Raw genomic sequence first — 24,574 nt, 5'->3', positions numbered from 1 at the left:
AGCCGTAGTCCAGAAGTGCCCGGTGAGGGCGGCTGGAGCGGGCTGTGGGGATGGCGTCACCGAGGGGCAGGCGCTGTGGGGTGTGTGGCTCCGCAGCCGCCCGAGGGGAGCAGGGGGTGAGTCTCGGGACCTGGTGCGGGTACCGGAGGCTACCCCGATAACGGGGCTCCTACGCCCGAGGGTGGCTCGCTCGCAGCCCGCGGTCGGGAAGGTCGGGAAGCCCGAGCCCGCTGCGAAGGGCGGGCGCTGGTGCCTCACGGAGCCGCCCTGAGCCTCTCGCACCGCTGTGGCCACACAGAACGCCAGCCCGAAGTACAGCGGTCCAGCACCAGGTGGTGCTTCCTGCCCCGGCAGCGGGGTCGGACTGGACGGTCTCCAGAGGTCCCTTCCAACCCTGAGAATCCTGGGATCCCGCGGTGTGCGCGGCAGGGTTGCCGCACGCCTGGGGCCAAAGCCCAGCGGGCCGCTGGCGTTTGGGGACTGCTTGGCAGCGGCAGTTCCAGTGCGCACACGTGTATGGATTGCGGATCCAGGGATGAGACATGAAAATAGCTTCCTTGGGGAGCTGTGATGTCTTTGATAGGAAATAGCACATGAATCAGTCAATTGACAGATGTGCCTCGCTAATGCTGGTTAATTGTTTGGCTACAGCGTAGCATGATATTCTTAAAATATCAGTTCTACTGACCAGCGTTAGGATCTCTTATCATATATGTCAGTAGTCAATACAGCATTACGTAGTGCCACTCATTTTGCATACTTATGACTGCAGAGGCAGATGCAGCGAATAACTGGAATCAAACTGCAGACATTATAATTTAACCTGAGAGCACTGAAATTTTAAAAGCTGTGTACATGAGGTTTGGGTGTTAATGCCTTGCTTGTTCCAAAAAAAAAAAAAGGGGGGGGGGGAGTAGAAGTTGCTGGAAGTGTCTGTGGACAAGATGGCTGACAGCCCTGCCAACAAGATGGCTGCCCCAAGGACAGGTCTCCAAAGGGATGAGGGTGCTGTGGGCTCAGACCTCTCCTGCCTCACAGGCCATTTGCAACACCAGGCATTGCAACACCTCTACACCTACCTAAACCTCAAAGAAAATAGGTGCTATTTAACCTGTATGTACCCTTATATGTCAAGGGTAGCAGAAGCATCAGGTTTGACCCAAACCGTGACTGAAACAGCCTCACGCTAATAAAAAGCTGAATGAGTTCTGCAGTTATCCTTTCATGCTTGAGACTTTGCAAATGCAGGAAATTAATTAGTGATGTTATAAAGTTCTTTTGTGTATTTAAAGAAAATCCTCAGAGGTTTCTCCTAAGTGTGAAAAATTTAGATGAAAAAGATTCAAAAGAATATGTGAAGATGGACTATGCAATTGACTGAATATTTAAAAATAAAAAACAAGACACCCTTTTCTCACATCTTTTCACTGTGTTGGCTATAGTAATACTAGTGCTGTTTACATGTAATGATAGTTAACAAATTAATTGGTATTATTATTTATGTACTCTAATTACTAGAGCTAGTATTAAAATATTAGCTTCCCAAACGCACTAAAAGACTTTTAGCCAGCTGTGTCTGGTTTACAAGTTTTTAAAAATGTAGTGCATTTAAATGGTTAAAATTATTTAAAATGTGCAACCTCACAATAGTGCTTTATGTTAATATGGCAATCTTAAAAAACAAACAAGCAGCAACAAAAAAAACATCTTCCCAATCTACACATCTCTCTCACTAGACTGGGTTTGTAGCTTTCTCTTGTTATTCTTTTTTCTTTCTGGTTGGCTGATAACAAAACCAAATGAAATGGGGCAACTAATGGCAGTTCCTCTAACAAAGCTGCTTAATTATGTAGAAACATTATATGAAGCCTATACAAGAAGAATAATATGCTCTGAAGTCATTAAACTATTGACAAGAGATTTCAGACAGCAAACAGATGATTACAGAGGTCTCAATACATTTATGCAGACAAGTAACCAGTCTTTCAATAGTTTCATTAAATTCATTAGTATTCAGGGTGGCAGACAATGTAGATGCATGTGCCTTTTCAGAGCTGAATTCGTTATGTTTTTGTACAGTCTTTTGTTCCAGATTTGTTTATACCTGGAATTTACATGGTTTTCTACCATATATGAAAAGGATTGATAATATACTCTGAAAAAATTGTAAATAGATACAGTTTCAAAAAACTAACTGTGTGCATTTACCAAGCATTGTGAAGTAATGTTTAAGATAAGATGGAGTATTAATAATTTCCAAGTAGTTGTACAAATTGTTCCCACAGGAAAAGGCTGAGTGACTGTAGGTGACACATGGACCTTCCACACAGGTCAGTCTTTGTCTTAAAGAAAAACATCTTTCACTCCATCCCGAGCAACAGACCATGAGTTCACAGAGAAAACACTCATCCCCAGAATAAATCACCATACACATAATTACTAGGGGTTTATTTTTAAAAAACTCAACTGCTACAGCCATTTTAGACCTGGTTCTTAAAGCAACCATGTTGCTTGGAAAAGTTGTCAGCCATCTTGTTGAAAAATGTGTTTTCTAGGATGAATAGGATGAGGGACTGAAAGGAAGAAATACAAAGCCTTTTTTCCAGATGGATTTCACAAGGATCTGAAAATTATTAAAATAAATGTAATATTTGAACATTAAGATTTGAAAATTTAATTTTAAAATTAAGATTACTATTTAGTATTAAATATTGATTTCCTCCCCCCCCCCCCCGAATGTTTAATAGAAGCAAAAGCAAAGTAAGAGTTCTCGAAACCAATTTGAAACAACCTCCAAATAACAGGCAAATGTGATGCCTGGCAGAGCCCAGTGATAGGACAAAGGCGAGGCTGTTTTACTTGTCTAAAAGAGGTATGATGCAAAGACCTATAAAAGCACAGAACATGCCTACGGCTGTGCTTTACTAGCATAGACATGACAAGGAGCAGATGAACCCATAATTCTCAATGAGGAAGGTTCGAAACCTGTCTAGAAATTGGGGAGCAAATGTTAATATCAACAGGGAGCAAAACTGTAAGGGAACTACTATATATGCAGTATTCTTGTTCAGAAAATCTCTGCTTCACAGCCAAAGTAATAGTTACATGAAATTCCTGTCTGCTGTTGTGCAGTACTCCTTCCCTCACCAGCCCCTACCGAGCCCTCGTTGGTGGTGGGCAGGTGCATTTGGGGAGCAGGATTCCTTTGTGGCCTGCCAAAGATGCCTGCACTGTTGGACAGGGTGCCCCTGCCCTGAGGACGTGTCCTAGGAAGCACTTCCTAGATCCTGTTGATGTTTTTGAGGATGGATAAGAGGACCCCCCACTACAAACTGCAGGTGCCCTGTAGCTTGTGACAGTGGCTGTGTAACAGTACCAGGTCTGTGACACTCCTGCCAGAGCCACCAGTACACAGACACGGCCTCAGTCCCCTGGAACACCCAGATGAGAAGCCAGGCTGGCAGCAGAGGCAAGAAGGGACCAGGGTAGTGGGATTCAGTGAGTGGAGGGGAAGGAGGTGCAGTGTTGATGCTCTGGGCTGCAAGTGGGAAGAATTGGGAGTGTAATTAGCGTTTGATGAATTGGGAGACAGGTTTGCCATTTCACTGCTTCAACATCATGTTTGTGTATACACAGTGCAATTCTGTAAGATACATATTAGCATAGGTCCATAGACAGTATTTAAAAGTAGGATTATGCTTTTAGTCTGTAGAATCTGTTTCCATGGCAATCCCCAGGTTGTCTCCTTGAATAGGTTTAACAATACAGGATTAACCTCATCTTTATTCAGCGTAAATCTAAAGAAAGGAATAAAAAAAAAAGACATTACTGTGTAGCAAGTTGCATTAAGTTTCCACTCGAGGGAGAAAACCAACAGATTATTAGTAGTTTTTAGAAAAAAAAATACTCCCATTCACCATCATGGATTTTTAGGAGAGACTCGTGGGATACTGAAGCCTGTTGCTCTGTCGATGTTAAACCCAAAGGTAAAAGTTCAAGTGGTGGCTGGATTACAGAGTTGCTGTATGTACGTCCAGGTCACAAGTTCACTCCTGTCTGTAAATGCGCCAAAAACAAGCAGCACTGGCTACACATTAGCACAGAAACAGGCGGCCCTGGGTGCCTCTTCAAACACTGCCCTGAAAAGCTACACAGAGATTGTCTTCATGGTAATAATATGCTGTAAACAGTCATTCCTGATCCAAGGATAATTACCTGCTCAAATTCTAGTCAAAAAGTGGTATTTTAAAAGATTGCGTAGGCTTGACCCAAATTAGCAACATAAAATGACAAATACAATTAACGTTATTAGGTTGTCATTAGTTAGATTTGACATGCAGGCAGACAAGGAGAACACAGCTAGAGGAGCACAAACAGGTAATTTTGAAAATCTTTCCAAATTGGGGGGGAAAGTACCACTTGCGGTTCCGAGAGAAAACCACCGAGGTTCTCGCTTTACCCACCAGATGGAGCTTATGTGAAACAAACAGGCGGAGAAGCTGCGTAATCACCGCACAAAGAGGGGTTTGGGGCGCGGAAGGAGCACGAGGGGGGAAAGCCAGAAGGGTCTGGCCCAGACAGGATCAAGCAGAGGGAGGGCAAGCTCTGTTCAGGCTATATGCACAACAAAAAAAGGGAAGAACATATCTATAACAAGCAAACTGATTTAGACCTTGAGAAAAACGGAGGGGGGGGAGACAAAAGGAGTCTTTAGTGTTAAAAATGCACCTGTTAGTTCCAGCTGGTGTGAGAAGGACAGATTTTACTGCAAAACCACTAACCCTGTATATAAGTAACCTGTTCTGCCTCTAAATGCATCAATTTGATTTTATGAATGACAGGCTGTATTTAGACTCTGTATTTAGAGTTATTCTTTCCTTCCAGGATTTTTCGAGTCTGTAAGGTTTGCAAGTTCCTGTCTGCAATTAGAAACAGAGAAAGCCAACAATCATAGGTCATCATCTGCCTCTCAGTTAGGTCTTTTCTAAGAAAACACCAAATGTTGTGTTACTGTCAATAAAAGCCCTAAATCTGCCACCTCTGCTTTTGTGCACCCATCAAGAAGCAAGACAAGAAGCGCACGTGACCAGGGAAGCCCTCCCCCCACCCATCCCGTATTTTGTGGACCTGTCCCTGCACTCCTTATATACCATCAAATTCCTGGTGAAGTCAGGCAATGTTACAGGAGTGCTGGAGAAACAGGAGGTCCCTGCAAACCAGAGATACCTTCCAGTTTGTGTCCGTTAAAGAAACAATAGAAGGTCAGTGCACCATTTTAGGAGAATGTTTACCTTTATATTCTAAAAAGGAGAAAAATGTGCTACTTCCGAGGGCCATTTTAATGGCAACAGCATAACTTTCTTTAGCCATTTAGTGGGGCTGAGGCTGCTTGTGGTAGGCACTGGTTTGGAGGGGAGTGGATTACACCAGCACATGCCCACAGCTGTATGACTTGGTAACAGGCAAAATGCACCGTAATCCCATTGTCCCCCAGGAACATTCAGGCTTTCTCTGCCTCCAAGGAGGTGAGCAGAACTAAGCATTTCTGTTAAAAGAACAAATGAGAAAGATACTGAAGATGGAGAGGTTGATTTGCTGGAGCCTGATGCTTAAAATTCATATGGCAGAATTTAGCCCTCTTGGGCCTCAGCTGTTGTTACCTCTTTCTTGCAGGTTTTGCAGAAGATCTTATCAGTCTTGGCTCATATTTTTCCCTAACAATCAGCCTTAATAACCTCACCGGAATGTGTCTTTCAAACCTTTGAATCGCTCTCTCTTATTTACCTTTCAGCTTTACACTTTCTACCTTACATAATCCAGACCAAGCCTGTAACACAGATCTCACACTTTTTTATCCTGTTCTCCTTGACCTGGCTAACACTCCCATATTCCACGCTGCCGTACAATGACCTCCCCATTCCAGCGTGCAAGCCCACAGCCCCTCCTTTATTCAAGTCAAAGAGCTGCTTTTCTCAAGAGGCCTCCCCACAGAGATAATGAAAAGCAGATTAAGAGATTTAAAAAAGGAGTTGGTTCCTTTGGAATGGTCAGTGCGCTTTCCCTTTCTACAACCATCCTCTATACTGTAAATTTTCCAAATCAGTGTTTGTCTGGATGTCTGTGCCTTGACCTCAGCAGGACCTAAGCTGTTTGGGCCCCAATCCTACACATGCATATTCATGCCATGTCCCTTTGCTATCAGAGAGGTTCACACAGAGTGGTAAAGAAACAGCACAGTTACGTATTTGTAAAATCAAATCCTGGTGCTTGCCAGATAATATCATAAAAGCCTTGGGAAGAGCTAAAAATCAACATTTTAATCTCTGTTTTTGTGACACAGAAAGAATGGCAACTTGCAAGGCAAGTGAAGTGGCAGTTCTGTTGACAACACTTGGTTTGAACTGATCTGTAGGTATATGAGAATCTTGGGGGGAAGTACCTGGTAAAATGTGATGCGAAGCTATAGAAATACAACAAAGAGCCATCAGCACAAGTACATCCCAGTGGTGCTTTGCCAGTATCCTGTCTTTTTCTTGTGCTGCTGAATTTCAGGCATCAGAAAAGAAGACGCTTTGTCTGGGCTTTCCCATGTAATCAGCAACCTCTCTCCTGCCTGTCTTCGGTCCCTGTTCACTTCATTACTATTACAGTATCCCCTAGAGACAGACTTGGGAGGCATTCACCCCCAAACATCCTGTTACCTTCAAGCAATTAGGTGTTTTCTCAGTAACACATTACATGCTTTAATCCTGGTTACAGGTGTGGATAAAGTGTGGCTAGCAAGTCATACGTGTATGTAAGAAAATACAAAGTTGACATAAAAGAGCTTCACCATTGGGTTTGATCAGAATCCAGAGGAAGTCAAGTCCCCTGAAGCAGTTGCTGTCCTCTGAAAGCAACGTGAAGAGGGAATTTTGTGTACAAACTGAAGGCTTAGCTGGGGACTGCAAATATCCAGCAGTTCATCGGCTGGATAGAGCAAGAGGAACTCCTTGGGACTAACCTGTGCACCAGGTCAAAGTGAGCCATGCAGCCTGCTTGTTAGCCAGGGAAACAAGCCCCACACTCATTCCAGTATGACATATATCAATCATTTTCTTTTTTAATCACTATTCCAACAGCTGAAAGAGGAAATACGCCCAACAGATATCAACAAAAAGCTGGCTCAGCCAGCAGTGCTTTCCTGTCGTGCCAAGGGAACAACCTCCTCCCCTTTCCAAGGCCTCTCCTCCCAAGGAACAGACATCTAACTCTCCCTGAGTTGGGAAGCCTCTTTCAGCGTGCCAGCTGGGAATCAGGGCCCTGGGCGCAATCCCAGCACCTGTGCCTGGTTTTCTTACAGAGTGCAGCCAGCTGCTCTTCTAGGTCTGCAAATGTCCTGTATACTCTATTTCTTTTCATTTCAGTGTGTTGCTTTGGATAAGCAATGCAAATGTGTTGCTTATATTTGGATTTTTGCAAATACATTATTTTACATTTACCTTAACCTGGTTTCTTTAAGGATCATATCAGGGCACTGACAAATGGAGCCATGCCATGTTTTTGGTAATCCTTAAACCAGAGTTGTTGAAACAGTAGTGCCCATAACCTCTGAACTATTTTTCAGGGAATTTGAAGGTGAGAAAAATGTAACTGCAGGCCACTTTGGAAACTGGTGACATGGAGTTTGGGAGAAAGAAGCGTTTTTGATGGCTGGTGTTTGTCAGCAAACTTTTCTGGCATTGCACATGGCAGCAGAGAGTATAGTTGACCCTGAGGGTTCACAGGCATTAGATAATTGTTTTGGCTCTGACTTAGTTCACAGAATGTTAGACAAGTCATTTCTATCTGTGACACCGAACTATCAACTGCAAACTTCCTGTGTGGAAATAATTATGCATGTTTTCCGAGTTGGCATTATGTTCTTAAGTATCCAATGGTTCTTATGCAGAGAGGCAAGGTTAGAGTTAAGAGAAGACTCTTGTCACTGCTAATAGCTTGACTCTGAAAAGCCTTCATATTATTCAAAAATTCTACTATAAGTGGAGCCAGAGTAGAGTTAGAATTCTGTACTACAACAGGAAGGGGAAATGTAAAGGTTTGAAAAGTAATGAAGGTGGGAGGAAAGTGAATAGAAAATGGTTATTATCATTGCTAATAATACCATAGCAATTCAATCAGTTTATCTGGGAGCAGGGTTTAACAAAGAACAGAAGGAAATATATTTTCATGCAAACTTGTTCCCACAGGATGTTCTAAACCCCCAAAATATAAATAAATAGGTTCAACAAGAAAATAGACAAATTCAAGGGAGCTAGGCGTCATGAAGTCTTTGATACATGCTTGTCTAGATGCAATGCCACGTTTGGAAGTTAGGAAATCCCTAAACTACTGATTTTCAGGAATGACACAAGTGGTTAGGAGCTACTTTACCTATGCCCTGTTTCCAATTCTAAGCATCCATTACTACTTCCTTTCGTGGTTTCCCATGAGGAAAGAACATGCCCGAGCCTGCTTTGAATTTTAAAAGCCTCCTCCATTCTGCACAAATAGAAGTGAGAATAAGAGACCATAAATGATTACCCATGGGCAGCTAATAAAAGCCATAGGATGGAAGTCCTAAACTGGAACCAGGGAGGTGTTTGAGGTGGAATGAAGGGTCATTATTGGTGGGTCTCGAGGCACTTGACTTGAGGTGTGCATGGCCTACCCCATGCTGGGGGGCTGTGGCAGTTTAGTTAGTCCTAGACACTGTTTCTGCCATCCTTACAGCTCCAGGTGTTGCCCTCACCAACAGAGGAACAAATAGGTTAATAGAGGTGGGTTTTTTTTGTGTAGAAGTGTAATGAAAGCCAGGTTAGAAAGGGAAAGGATTTCAGTCTACTTGGTAACTTACACAGAACTTTGCAACACGAAACTCTACCAAGGAAGGGGACAGGCATCTTCTCTTGCATTCTTACCACAGTGCTTCCTCTTTGAACTTTACGAAGTCCAACTTCTGCCATAATCCACCTGGAAACAAGTTACAGTCGACGTCTCTCTAGTGGGTAATTAATTACCCATGAAAGCCATGACAAAGCTGAGACGTGTGTTAAAAATTTGCCTTGCAGTTGCTTTCCTTAATCTTCTTTCTTCAATTTGCTTTGTTCTTCTTTCATCCGTGATCTTTCTTACACGTACATTCCATGTTTTCTTGGTACCCTCTCTAAACATCATGTCTGCTCCTTCTCCATTCTTGTGCTTTGTGAGGAGTTGGGCTGTTTGAGGGTTTTCTGTTTGACTTTGATGTGTGGAATTGAAAGTAAAGAAGCTGCCAAAGAATGAATTTAAAATGAAATATTCTGGAGATTAGTGATGTTTGCACAGAGGCACATGTGAAACCCCCAGTACACTGAAGGCTTAGAAATCTAGGGAAAAGAAAACCCTAAGACCTACCTTAAATGGGTTCCTGAAGTTTGTAATTTATTTTTTCTATCTCGAGTTAGTAAAAAGAAATTTACAGTTGGGTTTTCTTATCCTTAAAGTTGATTTATTTGGGTGGAAAATCTTCTCCGTTCTGCTTAGTAGTTTGTTCACTTTGCATTTGTTGTTCCATTACCAAAACTATTAAGAGCAAAATACATAAGCCAGCTGTGTTCTATCTGAAGTTAGCTCTCTAACAGCAACAGTTAACTACCAAAGAGTATTCCCAGAGCAGAGCTGACGTTAATTGAGAAGGATAGTGCTCTCAAATACATCGAGACAAGATGCTATAGAAATTGATTTAACCAGACCATGCCTTTTGTCTATGGAACTGCATTTCTCTCCTTGCAGAGCACATAGGCTGGATACTATGGCTGCTCCTCCATTCAGATTAATGGAAATATAGTAGGGATGAATCTCAAAGGTATTTCCTTTTCTCTGACTACTCTGATTTTTTTTTTGTCTGGTTAAGCAGAATTCAAACAACAAGAGGAACAAGTCAATATTGTCCAAACAAAAAATGTCAGATGTGGTTCAAAGAAATTTTTAGGACAGGCTTTGATAATACATTTCTCAAGTGATAGTAGGCTTTGTATTAATCATTATGTTACCTTTCTGTTTAAAACTTTGAATTATCTAAATAAACTGACATAAAAGACATTGTGCTCCAGTCCAAGTATTTGCCAGGTTCCTGGAGGCACTGACCTTTTACTCAACTCACTGTGATAATGATGTTCCTCAAAAGTCACTAATTAGAATCCCAAGAGTCTTTATTATCACAAACTCAGGTATCACAAGGAGAATGAATAAAATGAAAATAAACTGGAATTTAACTGAAGCAAAGTAAGGTCATGGATTATTTATCATGAGCAAATTCTGTTCCTACTAACACCTGTGCAATCCATATATTTACATTATATTGTGAAACAGCCTCATACAGAAATAATTTTGCTACACAGCATATCAGGATTATCAAGTTATTTTACTTACATGGGTAAAAAAATACTGCAGCTTTTGCTCCCTTCATAACTGAGATGTCAATATAACTAATTTCCTCTCTCTGTAATAAAGATGAAGTGAATTCCAATCCTGCTGCTATATCAGTTACAACATATTTTTATTCAGCTGAGACATTTCATAAACTGGCTGAAGGTAAGAATTGCAGACAGCACTGAGGAAGGAGGTGGAGGCAGGGAAAAGGTACTGCAGAAGAAATTTACAGATTTTGTCTCCAGAGCTTTCCTTGCACTGATGTACAGGACAAAAAGGATTCAGTGACTACCAGCCTTCAAGACCAGCTTGTACAGCTGACAGTTAGAAAATGTTCTTTTGCATCCAAATTGAGTGCATTAGTTCTAGAATTTATTGAGGCTGAAAACAAAGAAACTTACAGCGCCACATCCTATTCTTTATTTAGGTTGGATGAAGGCTTCATTTGGCATTACGGAAACTGGAACAACTGCACTGGGCTAAACCAAAGGCCTGCGAGTCCCTTTATCCAGTCTGTGGTCATAGTCAGAAAGCAGTGCTTGGGAAGGGAGTAGGAGAAACAGGGTGAGCACAGAGCGTTGCTGCCATTTGCCTGCACTGCCTGCAGCAGCAATGCTGTATTTCATCGCTGCTGATAAACACACACGGAAGGTAGTCTAGTGGTCTGAGCACAGAGCTGGGAGCTATGAATCTGCTGTTTCAGCCCTGCCTCTGTCACCAAGGTTACTTGTACATTGCTGTGTCCCAGCTCGTGTGTGGTGGTGGCAAACCTGCCTTCAAGCCTCTGCACTGCAGAGGCACACACGGCCCACGCTCACGTACCCACACTTGAATTCGTGCTGTAGTTGGCCAGGTCTGGTATTATGGAGAGATTTGTTCCTCCCTAATGGGCTGCTTAACATCTGTGATTGTTTCCAGAAGAGCTGCACAATATCCTGGTGCACTTCTTATTGTGCCCCTTTATCTCTCCCCCATTCCTTCTGGCTCCTCTGTTTTTTGCTTGATTATCATCACTGGCTTTTGTGGTCCTCGTGCTTTGTCTTAAGCTCGTCATCCCTCAGTTCTTACACTCACAAGCAGCAGGCTTGGTGTAAAAACTCTGCAAATGTTTTCCCCGATTGCGTAGCCCAAGTCAAGGTCAATCCGTCAGGTAACACTGATCCTTTCAAATGTCCCCACTGAAGCTGCTGATAAAAAGTTGATACTGTTAGATTTCCAGTAAAACCAGAAAGATAACGTTAAAGTCACCTTCTTAAAAATTCCCATTACAAATTTTGTTTAAAAACTGTGTTACACATTGCTTCAAGACTACCTGCAATTCCCAGCATGGTAAGATGGCTCCTGAATGGACCCTCCGAAAGTGACTATCAGCTGCAGGCCCAGTTCTCGTGAGCTCACAACTTCACTGTTGCTGAAACTCCACCCTCTCCTCCTACACAACCATTGTCTCCACCTCCATTGGTCTACCATCCTTTCAGAAACACCACTGCAAGCTGTTCACTCAGGACACTACTCAGAACATCACGATGCAGACAGGTAGACAGGGAGTTGCCAGAATTCCCGTTTCCATTTTTAACCTTGACATGGAGAGACTTTACCAGTTTGATATGCATCACTTGGCCTCTAGAGCTATTGGGCATGTCACTTCTGCAAGGGGATTCAAGCTGGCTGGATTGAAGGGCAGATTTGAGGAATTTCTCCCCAGATCCTTGCACCTCAGGTTGAGCAGAACCCTGGAGAGCTCCTCCTCCTCCTCCCTGCAGCCTCCAGCTGCGCTTCTATGCAGGGCAAGGGTGCACAGGAACTGGAGGAAGCCACATGCAAATCAGAACTGAGTGGTAACCAAATATGCTTAACCCAGGGGGATGCTGGTGGGAAGCACAGAACTAGTGAAAGGGAAGTGAGTAAATAGACTGGAACATACAGGCCTTGGAATATTGGCACGTCAGTGGAGGGCCGTGTATAGTAAATAAATAGAAGTATGCATGCTTTAGCAATTTCCCCAGGGTGAGTAGGAGTGTGTTCAAAGAGTAGTACTTGCTTTATAGTGTCCTGTGAGCACAGGTTCAATATATACATTAGGAAGTACATATAGGTTGTATATATGAATGATCAAGGAGTTTAGACAACCACCTGAGTAACTGGCAGCAAACACCAAATCCCATCAGCCTGATCCCAATGCCAAGTTCCTCACTTCTCAGTGTTCCAATTTCACAGGCAATTAAAATGGCTACTTAGCTACATCACTTGTCAAGTATTTTAAGTAGGAAAAGTGATGTTAATTGTTAGGCATTACTGCCCATGTAAAAACCACACCCCCGTGTTAAGTATGCACAACAATACACCATTAACCTGTTTAATATGATAACTTGAAAGAATGGTATGTTTTTCTAATACAATTCCACTAAAAGCCCTTTGTTATTATTTTGTTCATTAGAATTCTGTCTGCAATAAAGGGGATTCAATGATTTTGCAAACCAGCATCATCCCCAGAATGTTATCATTTGACAATTTCAAGGCTTTTCAGCACAGACCGTTGCATATATGTCATATATCGCATTGCAGATTTCATCCAATAGTGGAAAATGTACTCTGAATGCAGTATCGTCTTATCAGTATTCTAGCACCATAAGCTTTCTCACTGCAAGCAGGCTACTGTTCATTACAATGAAACTGAAAATGGAATAACTGAAGGATTGATTTATATGACCTTCACTCAAGAATGTTCTGATTCTGACATAATCTCTCTGACTGAAATCCTAAGCACTGTATAATTTTGATTGATTACCCTTAAAAGAAGGAGCCTGGATCTATAGATCAACAGAATACCTGGCATGAAAAGGAGTGGTGCAACAGCTCAGGGAGACTGCAAGAAAATGCAGATCGATCATGTGACTTTACTCCAAACATTGTCTCAGCCAGCGAATCCAGGAACGGGGCCGAAAGCGAGTGGAAAAGCATTATGCGGATGTTTTCACGAATCACTCTGTCACTCAGAAATCTCTCATGATTATATACATTTTATAGCAAAGATAAGAGTATGTTAATAAGTTCAAGCATGAAACAGTCTGTTTACTAAAGGCTGCAGGAAATGTTTATTAAACCAGCTAATTTATGGCAAAACAGGGCCAGAGCTTGATACACTCCACAAAAGGCTGCTTTGCCAGGCAGCTCTGTTTTCCTGCTGCACCAACAGTAAAACCTACCCTGTGCCATTCTGTCCTACCTCCTGCTGCCATGGGAGCCAGGAGAAGGTGTGAGGGTACGTTGGACCTGACTGCTCGCAGGTGAACACTAGAGCAGCCCTACAGCTGCTGCTTACAATTAACAGCTGGTATCTTTAAAGCAAAGCAGCCAGATCTAAATCAGGTAGAATCTTACTGAATTGAAAGGTGAATCAGGCTGGTTGTCACCTGGATTTTTTTGGTGAGGTAAAGAGAGTAGTTAGAAGAAAGGGCAGATAGAAACTATTCACAACAAACTCACTGATAAGTATACATTAAAAGCCTAATGAACACAGTTTTAATACCTTGCAGGACTGAAATCAACAGGTCATTTAATTTTAAGCAGACTAGCAAACAGAAATCTGCCCTCCACCCCTGTCTTTTTTCTGTTCTCAGTGTTGGGTGAAATGAATGCTTGCCTCCTTCCCTCCCACACACTCAGCTCACAGTTCCCACTTAGCCATTTCCCAGTCCTATTTTGGACAAATCTTTATCTTATCATGCTTCTCCTGCAAATCCTTCTTCTCTAGAGCACTTAACATCCTCTTTCATAAAATCCACCTTTTACAAGTGTACCTAAGCAGTCTTACTTTATCCTAGCCAGAAAACTGACGGGGTTATTTTAGAAAAAAAAATTTGTTATTCAGTGAATTTTGTGTCTGGTATGAATTGTTTAATTCTAGCAGATGGTAGTCTCCTCTATGCAGGAGCATTTGTCTCTTCACTGTGTGTTGCACAATGTGTATTATTCTCACCTATGAATGGGCCTGTTCCTTATTACTCCCAAAGATCAAACATTACACAATTCCTCCAGTATGGAGCTACAGTCTGAGTTACAGCTACTGCAGCCACTGTAAAAGCACTACAGCCTCAGAAAGATTATTCCTTCCTTCCTGAATACATTAGAGTGGATATACCAGGAACTAAATTTGTGCTTAAGGATAGCAGGAAGTGCCTGATTCTTTTTATGTATTTGTAGAACAGGAGGGGGAAAAAAAAAGAAAAAAAAAAAGGGGAAAAGGAGGAGATAGAGAAGAGAAAAAGATAAAAAGAAAAAAAGAGAGGCTTGGGTGGAATCATATTTAGGACATTTATTCCTTCAACTATATGGACACAGTCTTCAAGAGCAATAAATTAAAGTATTTATATCAAAACCTGTGTTCTCCTAGAATGACAAAGGCTTGTAAGCAGTAGACAAAAGAGAAAAAACATGGTGAATATTATTTCTGTAATCAATTGCACCATACTGGTATATGGTGCATATCAACATGTATGAATACAATACAGACAATATTTGATTCTTTGGACTAGAAAATTTAACATAAAGCCCCGTTCTGCAAACCAATCCTGGCGTACTTGATTTTCAGCATGAGTTGTTTATTGAATTCTCAAATGAATGTATTTATCGTTAGGAAAATCAGAACAGCAGAGGAAGTAATATTGTCTTAGATTTCCCAATGGTGAATTAATTAGCGGAGTCAATTCTGGCCTCAGTCTGGTATCTCATCTACCAGACAACACTCGCTTCCCAATGCAATGACAGATCATCATAAAAGCTTAGCAGTGTTTTGCCAGTGCTGGTAAAGCTGATAGGGATGGGAGTGAAGGGCAGGTTGGTATCTTCTTTAACCAGTGGCATAACTATTCAGTATGAGAGATTAAGAACTAGACTTTCTTAGGATGATTATCATTACCCTCAACAACAACTATAAAAAGCTCTAAGTCAAACGGTTCTGACTCACTTATTGAAGGGTAATACCATCTGTGAAGGAAATTCTGGGCATGGGCTATCACTGGGTGGCTAATCCCCCCAGAACAGGTGCACAGCAGTTTGCCAGTCCCACATCATAGCAGGGCTGGGAGCCAGGGGCTCCAGCTCATGAAAGAGATGCCCATTGGAAAGGAGGTAGACAAAAGAAGGAAGGGCACTGCCTCTCTTGGCATCTCTCCTGAGTGGCTTCCACTTGCAAAGTTTTGGAAGAAGAATTTGGAAGCCCTTCTCCAATCAGTGTGCATCAGCAGTAATACCCTACTTGTCCTTCCCCAACAGCAAGTTCTCCTGGGCCGCAGCAGCAGCTTGGATGAAATACTTTTGCAGACAGTATGTTTGTAATTGTAAATTCAACAGATTCTCTACAAACTGTTTAATATTTTAAAATATCTCTAGAATGCGTAAGTAGCAGAACAGTCTAACCCGACTAAGGTCAAAAAACATTTATTGAGTCTGTTCAGGACAGAAGGCAGAAATATTGCAAAATTGACTTTCAAGTGAATGAACAAGGAATATAGACTCAAAAGCTCAACTCTGGCAGACGCTGAACCTGTCATTTGATCTGCAGTAGCACTTGGGTGTCTTTGTAGGTCAGCTGAAGCAGAAGGAAACCTTTCTCGAAAAGACTGCTCAACTAGTCCAAACTGGTGGCGTCTGAGTAAGAGAAAAACATTTTCTTACATTATAAGTAGTATAAATAAAATAATGTAAAGTCCTTTCACTGATTCAGACACACTTATTTAAAATTACATGTCACAGAGTTAGAAAGGACCCTAGCATCAGACCTGCACTAGACAGGCTAAAAGACTTCTTGAAGAGATTTTTTTTCAATCTGAAATATAACATACCTTTCAATATAATATTTCTGCCCAATTAAAGTAATTCCATTGATGATGAGTCTATCACAGGTTGATTATGATTACAATTTGTTGTAAACTTATTGTATTCGTTAGTTACCTGAGCTGTAAAAAATGTTAATACTAGTAATTATTAAACGTAAGAATAATGCGAAAAAAAAGATAAGGAAAAAAGAGGGAAATGAAGCTGGTTAAATGTCTGTCTCCCATCAATTGCCAGTAGCTGCTAGTGTTAAATTAAGAGGTTATTTTATTGTCCTCTGCAGCCAAGCTCAGCTATACTCCATTCAATAACCAATAATTTATGTCTTCGAGTTAATAATAATCACAATAAAAGTATTCCCCACTTTCTGGCATGCGGCGTTTATTTTAGGATATTAACACAGCAATCCAAATACAACACGTAAGACTCCCTCAGGGCTTTCTGTCTCACATCCCAGACCTTCTGTTTCTTTATAAGCTTTAACAGCCACAGTTAGAAGAGATATAAATAGTCCAAAGCACAAGAGAATCTCTCTTCCCTGACAGAATCTTTATTTACAAGCTCTACAGACCTAAGCAGGTCAAACAGTCCCTTGCTGGCAGGTTAATAAGGCCCACCTGCCAAATAAACCCACCAGTGAACTCCACAGGGCCTACATAAATCCAAAACACTTGGACAAGACAAGATTTTCTCCCCAGGAATCATACTGAGATGGGATCCTTATAGTTCAAAAGGGGTTCATCTTTCAAACTCCAGAGTGCTTGTCTACCTGGCACATACTCATGACTGTGCAAAAGGTTTGTAAAAACTATGGCTCTTACTTTCAGAAGACATCATTATTTAACATTTATATTTCAATATTTCAATTTCAACAGGACACCTTCATGCTGAGGGCTCCCATACTGGTGCCATAAAAACATGTAAAGCTTTTAAGTCTCTGCCCTTGAGACTTCCTTTTTAAAAGGCAAGAATAGTTGGGACATAAATGAAATCTTTAAAATTATTCAAAACTTAACATACAATTAATTCTCCAACAACGACATGAAAATGAAGTGAAAGAATATGATAACTGGTTATTTAAACCAACCTAGAAATTAATTCTCAGAAGCCACAGTAAATTTTTAAATGATTACTGGCCATTGCCAAAATGGAATTCTGTTCCGAGATCTGAGCTATTCAAACATGACTCTTGGGTAAATGTTTCCCACTGAATCAATGACTTCTTTATGTTCTTTCCTGAATCAGTCAGACCCAGCAACTATCCCAGTGTGAGCATATCCATAGACTTCTGAAAAGGCCCAGTCAATATGCTTATATTGCATTGTAAAAAGCATCTCCAAAGCACCCTTCAGATTTCTATTTGCTGTTCATACAGTCAGCAAAGTGGTAAATTCTGAGAGCATGCCTCACAACTTATTACACTCTTAGGATGGCCCCAGGAAGATGAATGCAGACAGTGGATTGTAGCTGGGCAGCAGAAGCTCTCTGGCCCAAAACACTGAAGCAGAAACCTGCGATCCATTCATGAAGGGAGCTGGTTTACCTTTCACACAGGCTGAGAACTGCAGTAGTGCCTGAGATGATTCATGAACAGAGGTATGTCCCAGCCCCAGAGGTGGCAGCAGCAATCAGAAAGGACAATACAGGGCTGGAGAGGCAGTGTGTGTGTAGTGGCAGGGTTCACAGGTCCCATTTTAACGAGCCAGTGGAAGTCTGATAAAGTTCTTTAACGTATTATGAAGGACACATCCATACCAGGCCTACAGGCTGCCTGCCCGTAAAAATCCTTGGGGACAGGCAAATCAGGGAGCACTTAAAAAGGCTTGCAGGGATTCCTTCCTGCAGGTCCACAGTGGGCTAGACCAGACTCCCCTCAGGCACTGGGATTACAGTTTTACAAGTGTAGATGAAGCAAGGAACACATGTAGAATGTGCACTTAAGATGGAATGCTGTGGCAAATCACTTAGTTGCACTTTGAAGGCCTCCATGTTGGATCACCAGAGGGAATGTTCAGTTTTGAGATCCTGGTATTGCAGCTCCCAGTGAGCTGCAAGCTATCAGTGGTGTACTTTAAGTAAGAAACAAAAGTGCCTCGTCTGGGCTCTATAAAATACTTCTGGGACAAGACAAAATTTGGGGATTTGAATCAGTTAGACTCCTGAATTCTGAGTGCTGTTTAAGTGCTTATCACCTCCTCTGGACCAGTGCAAACAGTTTATTCCTGCTTTGAAGAACCAGTTCAGACCCAGAAAATGCACATCACATCAGCCCTTCAGCAAACACCACATGCCCAGTCACTGCAGCAGTTGCAAAAGGAGGAGTGTTCAACACAGGGTGGCTCGTGCCCACGGCAGTGATGCTATTATTAGCACGGTGGTACTACAACCATGCCCAGCTTCAGCGTGAGGCAACGCAGGGTGGGTGAATCTTCATGTAGGCTGTGTTCTACACGCTGGCCAGGCCCAACTCCTCTTCTCTGCTGAGCACATTCTTCATTTGAATTACAGTTTAGTTCAGCTGCTGTAAATGCAGCTGAGGCAGCCTGATGTTCTCCTGCTGTATGTAAACTGGACGCAGATTTGGCACTGGAGCCGGAACTGCCACGGTGGGATCAGTGCTGTGTGTAGGGTTGAGCTGCTGACAGTGTGAGTCCTGCAGGCAGCCCAGCAGCCCTTCTGCTCCCTGCCAGGGCTAGTTCACCAGGCAGGAGTGTCTCACACAGCCCTGCACTGCCTGGCAGAGCGCACGCTCTGCTTCATTAACAATAACTGAAGCGAGCAAATAGAGCTTACAGGAGTGAGCATGTCGAGCTTGAGAAGAGTGTAAGAAAACTGTAAAATGTGCAAGAAACACATCCTACTCCTTTCAGTTTTCACTGCAGAAACAGCACAGGTGATAATTTAGCAGTTCAGCCTGCATTTACAAGCCTGCTCATCTTATGCGTCAAATCCAGTTGTTTCAGCCCTCATTTGTCAACTACATTTGCACGTACTCAACACCAATGTAAAACAAGTGCTAGGCATCTTATATCAAGTCTCCAAACAGTTCTCAAAATTAGTTGATGTTTCTGAAAACGCCTGTCAGTGAGCATTTTTCTCAAGGCATATATACTGAGTAAATGGGATATGATCACAGCTACAATTTCTCAGTACAGGAAATTGCCAGCCACCAATATAATTAGAAACAGTTCATATGATCAAATTAATCATTCAAAAAAGAGCAATTATGGTTAACAGAATAATGGCATGCCTTAAAAAAGAATGAAATTAACCTTTAGGACTGACATAGTTACCCTCACCATTCTGTACTGAGGCAGCAAAGATTAATATATGTGCAAAATAAAACACTGCATTAGCATCTGCTGGAAACAGTAGTTGCATTATCTATTTGGCCTATTCAACCCTTAACAAACTTTATTCTTTGGCCCTGGCAAAGAGTGGAAATATCAATAGTCACTTCTCTGCCAAAATGAAGAAAAAACACTCTTCAAGACTTTCATTGCTATATAACTTACCAAATTATGATTATTGCTGACCAATAATTACATGAAGGTTAAACATAAGTCAGCCATTTGAAATGCAGAACAATTTAGCATTCAAACCTACGTTATGGCTTCTCAAAAGCTAAGTGTTACAGAGTTAAGCTTTGATTATTAAAGTATTTTGGTATATATACTTCTTAATGATATTAAATTTATCTTTTAAACAGTAACATACTATTCTAACAAGAGATAGAAGAGTTAATGTGTTTTGAATGCTCAAGTTGTGTGTTTCTGCAGAGATTAGATTTATTTTATTCTGAATGTCAGCAATGTTTAAATTAAGTCATCGTGATGTTGAAGATAATTAGAGACATATAACTTCTATAGCTAAATTTATTAGCGCACTGAAGTTACTTACACCAGGCTGAAGCACGTTAGCTGCCTAGAACTGATATACAGCTGGTTTTTATCATCCAAACACTGGAAAACAGCAGGGACATGCTCCTCAGTTTTCCTTTCTCCTGGCCTCTGCCTTGCCCTGAAGATGTATCCCACTCCCTCATGTCTTCAACTTTCCTCTTCCTTTTGCTTCCTCAATTACACTTCCCTTCCTCCTGCTCAGTCCAAATGGGGCAAACACACAGATATTTGCAAGAAGAGTGACATTTACTCCATTCTTTTCCTATCTGAAAACATATCTGGTAAACAGACTGGTGTATAACTCATAGTCTGAGGAAGATTCACATTTAACTGTGTATTTTCATCAGGATATCATATCTTACTCGATCAGTATTTAAGCTATAAGCTGTAGCTGCCCGTAAGAGGCCTCTCATTAGGAGAGAGACTAATTCTGTTTGAAATTCTCTAAGTAGATTATTTTCTTTTTCCCACAGAATCAACTTACAATCAAAAAATACCATTGCTCCATTTTTATATGAGATTACACAAAACATACAAAAAGTCTGAAAAGCCCGTACCTTCTCATTTTCAAGTTAATTTAAAAGTAAAAGTGATTCTAATGCACAATGCCAAATTTTTTGAATAACCATTTTCAATGAATTTTCATTCAAATTAATTAGCAGATGTGTAAGTTCTCAAGAACACGTTTACTACTATAATTTGAGGACGAATATGCTACACTCGATATAAAATATTTTGAAACGCTGATTTAAGTTTACGCTTCATTCTTTCTTAATTCTGCAGCAGCAGCTTGCTGTCTCCATATTAAAAGGTATGCAATATGGTGCACGGCCAAGGACATAAATGCATACATGCTGATAAAGATTTTTCTTAACAGTGGTGAGGACAAACAGACTGACACGCTGAAGGATCAGTGGCTCTGTCCTAGCTATACCTAACATAGATAAGGATAGGTTCAGACAGGTTGAAAACAACGACTACTCTCTGATAATCCGAAGGGAAAACATGGACTGCTGGCCAAAGTCAGCGCTCAGGTAATGGGCCGCCAGCTGACAGCATGAAATGGAGAGTTATGGTGACAGTAGGGACAACACTGAGCAATCCTATGCATCAACAAAACAATCCTATGCTACAACAAAAGCAATCCTATGCTGCAACAAAACAGGACAATGGGCAGCAGCAACTTTTCCAGTGTATTGGTTTGAAGTAGAACTACAATGTCTTCAGCATTCACCCCAATAGGTGGAAAAGTTTGTGAAACAAGAAGAAACTACATCTGTAGATTCTATATGGCCTAGTACAGTCCTTATCCCATTAAACACCTGTAGTACAATAAACACTGTGGACATGCTGTGCTGGTGGTACTAACTAATTTAGAAATATCTGATTAACACATGTACTGCACTCACATAAATTCATTTTAACTCTACTTTGAGTTATCTTAACATTGCCACCAAGATAATCTGCATTCAGGAAAATATTTTACAGATTATTACACAAAATTCTGAAACAAAAAGGTAAAGGGATACAAGAAAGGAGTTCAGAAAGCAATCAATCCTTAGCATCCACATAGGAGAGAAATGTAAACACAAAGCTCCTGCCACAAAGATCTTCAATGAGATTAAATGTGCTCAAGAACTGCACCATCATTGCTATTGGCCTTTGCCAGGAGAAAGGCAAAGCTTTAGCACAGGAACTGCTGGTCCCTATTGCTTCTAATGGCCACAAGTACCCCAAAATGTGCCCCAGGCCCTTGTTAACAGGGCTGACCAAACTCTCAGAGTAGGGAGCTCTGCACTGTTGCACAGAATAGTTCCATACACACACTACTTGATCCTGAGCTCTGCCTAACACAGTGGAACTACAGCAACTGCAATGTAGGGCCTTGGCTTTTCCAGCACTGACTGTCCCTGAGGTTGCAACAAAATTCTTCCTTCAGTTTTAGAATTTCAGCATAGCCCAACATATGCCTAAAGACAGAGGCACTAACTACAGTTATTGCTGAATAAGTGATCTTGAAAAAGTGTTTAAATTGCAAATTATCTTTCAGCCTAGTAACTAATTGATAATCTCCAAAATATTTAAATATTTATAGGGCAATATGCGACTGCTACATTTATTTTAAATCCTTTGAGTTGAACAGAGAGACACTGATTGTGATACTGTTTAACACAATATATCCATATAAGTTGAAAGTAAGGAGCAATAAAATTTTAGATATAAGATGAAATAGGAGTCATTAATAAATGAATACTTTTATCTGCTCTAGTTATACATCTTTGATATTTCTTGGATAGGTCATTGAAACCAAAACCATTAAAAAATATTAGCCAATTCAAAAATCCCAAGAAAATACAATGAAAGAGAATAAAATCTCCAAGAGGTTCAGCCTGCAAATTTGCAACTACTAGAAACCAACTGGAAAATGTTTCCTTCAACTCTTTCAAATATAAGCTGGTAGTATTCCAGTTAAAGGTGTTAACTCCCAGCATAAGCTTTCCTGGAAATTTGCAGGGTGGGTCTTTTGGGAGGTAACTACATGGTTACAAATCTTAGTCGCATAGACAAGGCCGGTGATCTATAGGACTTGTAAGGGCTAAGGAAGATTTGTTGTCACCTTGGCCATGATAACAAAATCCTTCCACTTATACCTTAAAGGACTGACACAAAAGGCAAACATAGGAACTGGAGTTATCTGGAGGACATTATGGATTAGTAATAAGTACAAAATAAAATCTGTTTCTCTTTTATAAGTCTTACATAAAAATGAACTTATATCATTGGGCCTGAACACAGAGTTTATTCCCAAGAGAATGTAGATGAAGCATTTATATTATGCCAATTATTGAAAACTAACCTCATTTCTTATGAAAGTTTGGGCTTTTTTTGGGGGGGGAACCACGAAACACTCCTGCAAATGCCATATATTGTGCTTTTAATATGTTAGCATTATGGTTCAACTGTGGAAAAAAAGCACGACTATATATTCCCTTATGTAAACAACAGGATTCACATATTTGTACTTCTGTTTAATTGTATTGATACTAGTGTCTCTATTTTTAATTAGAAAGCATCTTTCATTTTTTTGTAAATGCGTTTAACTGAACTTTAGAAAGGAAGATAGATAGAATTGTCATGACTCGTAGTCCAAATTAGCTATTATAAAATGGAATGGCACTTTATCTTTCTCTTTAATGGTGTAAATCTTGTTTGTCTTACACCTTAAAGATAGCTTTTTTTTTTTAACAGAAAGGCTCTAAAACAAGGTACCTTATCAGTACAGACAGATTTCCTTCAGCCAACTTTGAGATTAAAGTTTTAATCAGCCGACGATTAAGATTTCCATTACTAAGTAATTAGCACTAAATTCACACTGTTCAACTGTTAACTGAAAAAGGTGCACCCACCATTAAATACACATCAACAAACTCTAACATATGAAAGTAAATTAAGGTCTAAAAAAGAAAAAAATTGTCTGAGCCTTTTTGTAACAGATGGTCTAATTTCCCCATTACCCATGAAGTATGATGCCGGTGTGTTCCCCTCCTCAATTATCATCTGTTTACCTTCCCAGGAGTTGCTACAGGCCCTTAGCTACCAGGTTACTACAGTATCCATAGCACCGAAGAACTCTGTCCTCTGCCTTGTAAAGAAAACACAGGTACCCAGTGCTCCATAAACTCTTCATTAAACCATCGAAAGCTGAAAAAGTTGACCATTACCTGCTTTACATTTCACAGGAATATCTGTTCCTATGATAACATGACAGCTATTTAATGATTTGACCAAAAAAAAAAAATTAAATAAATAAAAAAGCTGTGCTTTCCATTGGCAAATTGCAAGCACATGTACTTATTTTGATGCAAGCTTAAAAAAGAAAATAAAATAACCCGGGCCATACTTCCAGAAGAGACAGCCCGGGTAATCTGCAACCAGGCGCACTTGGTCTCTTACAACCACCGGACAGCCCCCAAATTGCGTGCAGTTGTTCGGAAAGTCAAAACATTTGGCTTAAATCAGGGTTTTCCAGAGAGCGCACGTGCACGGTGGCTGAGGCCAGCGGCGAGGAGGGCATTTCTACCCGGGCCCGGCATCCCACCGGGAGATAAACAACAACAACAACAGCGACATAAAGATATTAAAAAAAAAAAAAAAAAAAAAAAGATACAAGCGTTTTCCACCCCGGCGGTGGGCGGGCCCTCGGGCGCGCTCTCGCCCCACCTGGGGGCGGCGAGCCAGGCTCTCCCCCCCAGCCCCGTGGGCTGCCCCTCTCCTGTCTGTCCTGGGGCCGCCCCGCTCCCGGCCCCGTTCCCGGACCCGCTCCCGGACCCGCTCCCGGACCCGCTCCCGGACCCGCTCCCGGACCCGCTCCCGGACCCGCTCCCGGACCCGCTCCCGGCGCGGGG

The 24,574-nt window shown here is 41.3% G+C and overlaps 2 long non-coding RNA genes across 2 annotated transcripts; one reads left to right on the top strand and one right to left on the bottom strand.

Annotated features, from left to right (window-relative positions):
* Window positions 1-20: 20 nt before the first annotated feature.
* Window positions 21-23,896, top strand: LOC127476144 (uncharacterized). Its single transcript, XR_007906481.1, has 3 exons — window positions 21-116; window positions 2,286-2,330; window positions 23,743-23,896. It is a non-coding gene; the product is annotated as an uncharacterized LOC127476144 (long non-coding RNA).
* Window positions 15,894-23,999, bottom strand: LOC127476148 (uncharacterized). The gene is made up of 3 exons (XR_007906484.1): window positions 23,891-23,999; window positions 20,167-20,362; window positions 15,894-16,080 (listed from the first exon to the last, which is right to left on the bottom strand). It is a non-coding gene; the product is annotated as an uncharacterized LOC127476148 (long non-coding RNA).
* Between the last annotated feature and the right edge of the window lie 575 nt (window positions 24,000-24,574).

This window comes from Manacus candei, unplaced genomic scaffold (assembly GCF_025592945.1).
Source record: "Manacus candei isolate 608988 ecotype Guabito, Panama unplaced genomic scaffold, ASM2559294v1 h1tg000048l, whole genome shotgun sequence".
Taxonomy (NCBI): Eukaryota; Metazoa; Chordata; class Aves; order Passeriformes; family Pipridae; genus Manacus; species Manacus candei.
The sequence above is the reverse complement of the archived record's forward strand: the minus strand, read 5'-3'. Positions and strand labels throughout refer to the sequence as shown.